This window comes from Drosophila innubila (genome assembly GCF_004354385.1).
Source record: "Drosophila innubila isolate TH190305 chromosome 2L unlocalized genomic scaffold, UK_Dinn_1.0 4_B_2L, whole genome shotgun sequence".
Classification (NCBI taxonomy): Eukaryota; Metazoa; Arthropoda; class Insecta; order Diptera; family Drosophilidae; genus Drosophila; species Drosophila innubila.
The window spans coordinates 16,730,132-16,737,541 of record NW_022995372.1 but is presented as its reverse complement, the minus strand read 5'-3'; positions in this window follow the sequence as shown (position 1 = coordinate 16,737,541).

Below are 7,410 nucleotides of genomic sequence, written 5' to 3'. Positions count from 1 at the left end.
ACGAGTTTCATAAGCTTCGACCTTTTCTAAACAGACTGTCTGCCCTCTCACACTCATCCTTCTTATTCTCTCTGAAACAGTTTAATAGTCATTGGGTTTCCATTTCTCCGTCGGCATTTGTTTGCTGTTGCCTCTTATTATTGTTTAACTGGCAATGATTAATGATGTCTGACAACAATAGAAACAACAACAACAACAACCTCATCTCTCTCTATCTCTCTCTTTGCCTAAAAATTCTAGCCATTTTTGTTTTGCCAATGACCCAAAAAATATTTCAAAGCTTGCGAACCAAATCAACTGTGGAGTGATTAGGATTTTTTACCGAGTTGAGGATTGAATAAAATTTCACGTATTTTTATGTCAATTAACCTGTCGATTTATCGATTAAACATATGAAATGGAATGTGCACGGCTTTAAGAGAATAAGTTGACGGCATTCAAATGCCTAAAATGCTGATTTCAGATACCATTTTTAGTAAAACTTTATTCAATCTTAAAATTTTTTTGTCAGTCACGCGGTGAATCTGTCAGTCAAACAAATTACAACGAACCGTCAATTAATTATCAATCATCAATCAACCATCAGTCAATCATAAATCGTTCATCAATCAAACCACCAATAAGGCAAAATCATTCAGTCAGTCAGTTTATTGTTTAGTTAGTCAATCAATCAATCAGTCAGCCATTTGTTGAATCATTTAATCAGACAAAATTTTTCAATCAGTCAATTAATAAGATCAGTCAGTCAACCAATCATATGTTATATAAATATGTATCTCAATCAAGTATACAATTATTTGATCAGTCAATCAGTCAGTAAATCAATCTATAATTCATGCCATTCATGAGTCAATCAAAAAGTCAGTCAATCAGTTAGACAGTAAATACCTCAATTAATCAATCAGTCACACAATTATCAGAGAGCGAATGTTTATTCATTCAATCTCAATCTCAAAATTGAAAAAAAAAGAATCATATCAGTCACAAATTGATTTTTAAATAAAATTAAATTTACTTGCATTTGGAATCATTTACTATATAATATAGAAATAGGCCTACTATTAATGCAATTTGTTCTGCAAATGAAATACCTCTGACGCAAATCAGCTGATTAACTAAATACTTATTTGTATTATTATTAATCAGTGTTATTTTGTAGAACTTAAGCTTTAATTATAATCAACAAGAATTTTCACCAAGATATACACATAATTTTGCACCCCATAATAACTACAATACAGTGTATTGCAGTATAATATACTTTCAGTTGAAATTAACGCTGAGGCTTATAGTTTATTATATTACATTTTGTTTTTCTCTTTCGCTTTTCTTTTGTTTTATTATTTAATTTCTTTGTTTGCCTTTTTGCTTCTTTTGTGTGTGTGTCTCATGTGAAAAACCTGCCTCAAGGTTATTGGCTTCTTTCTTTTACCCAAAAAAAAAAAAACGGTACCAAGAGAGAGCGCAACGAAGAGCGAGATACAGAAACAAAAACAAAAACGAACAATTTCTCCATTACACAGACGGCGACTCTTGCTTGTTGTTGCTGCTGGCTCAGCTGAGTTCATTTCTGCTGACTGCGCTGCTGCTGCGCTGCTAACATAGACATACCGCAAAAATGAAACTTATCGAGTTCATTATCTTTTATGCTTTTTACTTTTGTTAACATCGACGGGGCCCCAACAACATAATAATAATAAGGTCAAGGATTTTTAAAATTTTCCTTTTTTTTTTCTGAGTGCTAAGAAAGAGATGAACTGTGTTGTTGTTGTTGTTGTAATACATTTCTCACTGCTTCTGCTTCTTTTCAGTCTTCGGAATGTGCTGTTGCACAGACTTGTTTATGCATGCATATTTTGAGCAAAAGTGTGAAAATGCTGAGGTAGAGATAAAGATTGCCAATGTATCTGATCTATGTATATATAATTTTTTTCCAATTAAAACTGTAGCTAAAGCAGTTTACATAACAAGCAACTGAAGGGAAAGAGTAAGGAGGGAAAGCGAATTATTCTTTTGCAGCTGAGAGTTTTTCCTTGTGGAGAAAACTTGCACAACTTTCAGTCAACAGCTGCTCAACGTAACTCATCATACGCCCCTCGTTGGCTCCCTCCCTCTCTCCAGCAGCAGCCCTGTCTAGTTCTGACTTTTCAACTTCTTTAACCACTTAGAATCATCAACTTGTTTTGCCAGCTACTTCTTTAGCTTCTTTCTTTTTCTACTTTTGAAAAAGTTCTGCATGCCACTTTAATTTGCGCAACTGCCAACAACAACAAAAAACAACAACATAGAAAGAGAGAGAGAGAGCGAGAGCGAGAGCGAGAGAAACAGACAGAGAAAAGTTGCAAAATGTTACCACAGTTTGAAGTCGTTGGTCAGCATAACAAAGTTTACAGTTTTGCATTCAAATACACACTCACAGAGAGAAATGAAAATACACACATATGGATTGACTCACTGAAAGGAAATAGCCATCTGTGCAACAATAAAAGTTCGTTGCAATAATAATAATAACTAAATTAAATTAAATATAAACAATATGCTTGCATATCTATGATGTTACCAAAAGTCGAATAACATATAAATATAATTAACTAAACGGCATGCTTCACTTTTCTTTCTTTTTTTTTTTTTTTTTTGTGCAAAAATTCACTTAATTTATTTTTGTCATTTTGATTTGGCTTAAATGGGCACAATAACAGCGCAGAGAAAGTACTTATATTCTGGATATGTCATACAGTTAGCAAACAGCTGATTTTTGCTGATAAAAAATGGGTTCTGTAATGTTTTCATACCGCTGCGAGTCTAAACAGGATTTACTTGTAACACATTTACAGCGATTTTAACTGCAACTACGAGTAACAGCAGCAGACGATTGACGGCTCTGGCACACGCTCTTTTCTTTTGGCTCACTTTTTGTTGTGTTTCAGTTTTTGTTGTCATTGCTGATTTTGGCTGTTCCAAGAAAAGTATGACGGCTGCCCCGTCTCCCCCTCTTTGCGCTGTCTGTCTCGCTCAGTCTGCCTGGGCATTGCTCTTTGCGTTGTTTCATTTTGTGTTGCTGTATTTGACAAATGAGCAAATGACAGCGACCAATGTCTGTTGCTCCTTCGACTGCGGCAGCGACGGCGACGCCGACTGTTGTTTACACTGATGACAGTTTGTCGAAAATATGAGAAAAGAAAAGAACAAAAAAAAAAAAATAACAATTTGTGGCGCCCCACTCTCTCTCTCTCATTCTGTGTAACACTGAGGCAGTTAAGTATATAAATGTGTCTGTAAGTATTGTATTAATACAAATATTAGATAGCTTACACATTTCATCCGATTTTTTAATTGAACTTATTTAATACTAAATTAAAAGTGAAATCTTTGGATTTAAAGTTCCAAATCAAAACCAAGATTCCGAGATAATTTTTTTTTGTAACGAAATTAATTAAATTTGTGTGCAGAATGAACTAAGAGACCATTAAAATAACATTTCGTTTAAAAATTGGTGTAATTTTGACAAAGTTATGAAATTTTAAAGTTGGTCGAACCTTTGATCTAGCAACAAAAAAAATAATAATATAAAAGATTTTTTGTGGCAGAATAAAATGTTTTTTTTTTTATTTGTGAAAACAATTACTTGTATATCTGTAAAATCTTGTCTTTCTTGTGTTTACACAAGCCGATTTTCCATATACCAAACTCAATGCTTTTTTACTCGGAAGTTTTATCAAGTTACCGAGCACATGATTAAAATCTATTCAATATTTGAACATACACACACACATGCATCCTTATACACATGTGCATACATAGGTACACGCCCCAATCTTGTTTCAAGTACATCTGTTAGGTTTAGCTTTAGCTACCGCATAAGCTAAAAAAAGGAGGAGAAAATATAGCAACAGCAACAACAACTACCAATTAAAAACTCATCAAATTGCTCAGCATAACATTCCCAAAAGCGAAGGGTTCCTTGCCTCTCGTATTCTGCCATCGTCTGGCTGGCCGCCCACTCATCAAAGTAGTGTGAGTCGAAGAGAGTGAGCGAAAGAGAAGAGAGGCAGTGTGCTGCCCAAGGGAGTCGAGTTGGGGCGAAGGCAAAAAAAAAAAAAACATTTGGCAACCCAACGCGGCGACCTTATGTTGCTTAGCACGCCCGCCTCTCTCACTCTCTCTCTCTCTTCACTCTTTTAAAAAACTGTTATTGCTGGCAAGAGGAGGCTGTTGCTGCTGCTGCTGCTGCTGTTCGCCGGCAGCAACATTTTGTCTGATGCTTGCCAAAGCTTGTTTCGTTCCCTCTCTCTTGCGATCTCTTTGTATCTGGGTGTGTGTGTGTGTGTGTGCATACACAGACTTTACATTGCCTGTTGTTGTGTTGTGTTTTGCTTTCCATTTTGTTGCTGTTTCTGCCGCTGCCGCTGTTGTTATTGCTTTTGTTTTTGCTGTTGTGTGCGCTCTATTTGGCTTAAGTGTAGCTTTGTTGTTGCTTTCTTTTCAGCTGCTTTTACTGTTTACAGTTATTTTCTATTTCTTTTTGTTGTGTTTAGTTGTGCATTAAATGTTGCAAACGGCAAATAAATGCAAATAAATAATGTGTGTTTGTTTTGCGGCGGCGTCAATGCCATCAAGAGTTTAGTGACATTTACCAACACTAATACCAATATTCGCAACACTAAAAATAAATAATTTGACTGCATCTTAATATCAGCTTTAGCCAACACTCAATATGCTTGCCTATCAACACTCTGTCAAATATTGATTTAATCGAGCCCCTTATTCACCTCTCTTCTTCTTTCTGTCGCTCTGTGGCACAATTAGCCAAACTTTTTACATGTCATCAGCATTTGTGTCATTGTCATACTAACAATTCAAACGGTAAACCTGCATAACCATCTTTCAACCCCCCTTTTTCTAGGCCATCTTGATGATGTTTGCTTTGGACACTTGTCGTACGTGGGTGGTTGTTCGGGCTGACTTGAAGGGTTTGTGAAATATTATTGACCATCAACACGGACAATTCCGTTTGGGTCTGGACTTATTCGACCTTTGACCAAATTGATGTGGGTTACCTCCCATATTGTGTGTTTACTGTACTCGTATCTATAAAGTCTGCTTTCTGCTCTTAACGTTCGTGCCCCATTTAGAACCAGAGCTAAGCTATGATTAATGACATTAATGATAAGTTTAAGCATTAGAATTTTTTAATTTTGTTTTTTTGTTTTTTAGGGAATGAAAAGCTTTAATTTCAGTTTCAGTTAATGCAAAGAAATTAAAGCTTGCTAGTGATTGTAAAATATATTTTTCCAGCCCTTATTATATTATCTGGAAAAATTAATGACTATTCTAAGCTACAGCTAATTTTTTTGCTCAATTTACAGTGAAAAAATAGAAACTAATCAGATTAAAATCAGATTTCACATGATAAAAAGATCGGATAACATATTAATATAATTCTAATCTGGGGTATTTAATCATTCGACATACAAGAATGTTGTTTTGCCTCTGTGCATTGTGTGCATTGACATTTAAACAAATATGTATCTTGTTAAAAGCATTTGCATTTAATTTTTATGACATTTGATGAGAGTAATTTGTTTCCTTAATGAACATTCAAATGTGCATTTTGTGTACATTTCAATCTGTTACAGCAGATTAAATTGATACTTTAAATGCCATTCAAAATAGCCAACATAACTGACTATTGTCGCAAATATCATCAGTAAAGCTTAGATTACAGAAATGTTGCTTGTTTTTCGTGTTACTTGAAGTTTTGATTGAATTTTATTGAGTTTAACTAAATGTTAACAGTTAACTGTTTAATACCCTGTAACTATAAACAAAGTGTGATAAATTGAAGAAACTCTGAGGGCATAAGAAGGCATTGCCGATTTTAAATTTGTTCTATGTTAGTTATGTATGAAAAATTTCACCATAATTGACTTTTAGAACTATTCAAATTTTTAGAAATAAAAACCACCGAATTGTGAATATTATTTCAGGGTATCTCCTGGTGGAATATAAGATATAGATCACAAATAGGACAAGTTGCTGGATTGCATGTTGAATTGCACTTTTCCCCCACTTTGATGTTATTTTGAAAAGCAGCTTCAACACATAGGAATTACCTTTTTGCTTTTCATACTCAGAGCAAAATAATTTTTCACACATTTCGTTTTTTGGTTTCTTTTTTTTATCAAAAACTTTCCCAAAACGACAACTTTGATGCCGTTATGTGGAATACTGGAACTGAGAAACTTGTCCACAGTTTCACAGCTGCATTTAATGTCAACTTAAATCAATTGAAATGTCAATTACAGCAAAACATGAAACGAATAAAGTACAAAAGCGCAAAACTCAAAGACGCAATAAAGTTTTATTTTTGAGGGGAAGAAGTTGAAAAGAGTGAGGAAGAAATAGACTGAGGGAGTGAGTTGCAGGGCCTTGCATTTTCCCAAGTAATTGACTTGAATTGAAGGTGAGCACAAACGACGACATTAACAAACACACAAACACAGACAAGATGAACAGTGGTATGAGATAACAAATGACACAAGCGTAAGAAAAAACATTATTAAAATAAAATGGAACCTAGGGCTTTTTAACTTTAATTTTTCGGAAAATATGCAGTCGAAATTTCATAATTAAAAATATAAAGAAAACCAGTTTTTTTTTTCATGTTATTAAAAGTTAGATTATTAATCAAAAAATACAAGTTTTAGAAGTAGTTGGAAGACTCTTTCATAAAATAAAACAATTAAAAACTAGCCTGGCCGGAAAGACCAATTCTAAATCAGATTAACCCTATAGAAGCTGTGTGAGAATTATGTATAATTTCGAATTTTCTTGAGGTAGACAAAATGTTTTTTGTAGTTACTAAAGTTAATATTAATGTCCATAAAAATGTGCGCATTTCACAAATTTAATTTGAAAAAATTAAATTTTAGTCAAGGGTTTTGCATTCGTTACCACTGTGCAGAATGTAGACTGCGGCCGGCTTTTATTTTTAGATACAGGTGGGACATATAAAAGCAGAAGTAAATGCGGAGACAGAGAAGATATTTAGCAACATATTGACTGGGGTCGCTTAACTCACTCCTTCCCGCTCTTCTGCTCTCCTTTTCTCTGCTTCGCTTCAGTTCAGTTGAGTTCCGTTTGGTGTCAGTTTGAAAACAGGTTGACATACAACTTTAGTAGTTCAAATGTCGCTAACGTTTGTATTTGTTATTTTGAGTGCCTTTTGATACTGATGTAGATACGTATACAGTCGTGAATTGAGAAATACAGATACAAGATATAGTTTGAGATACAGATACATTTAGAGATACAGATATATATACAAATTACCTAGATGAAAAACATCACATGGATGGAGGGGAATTAACACAGAAGGCAAGCCAACTGGAAAAAAAGTAGATAGATAAA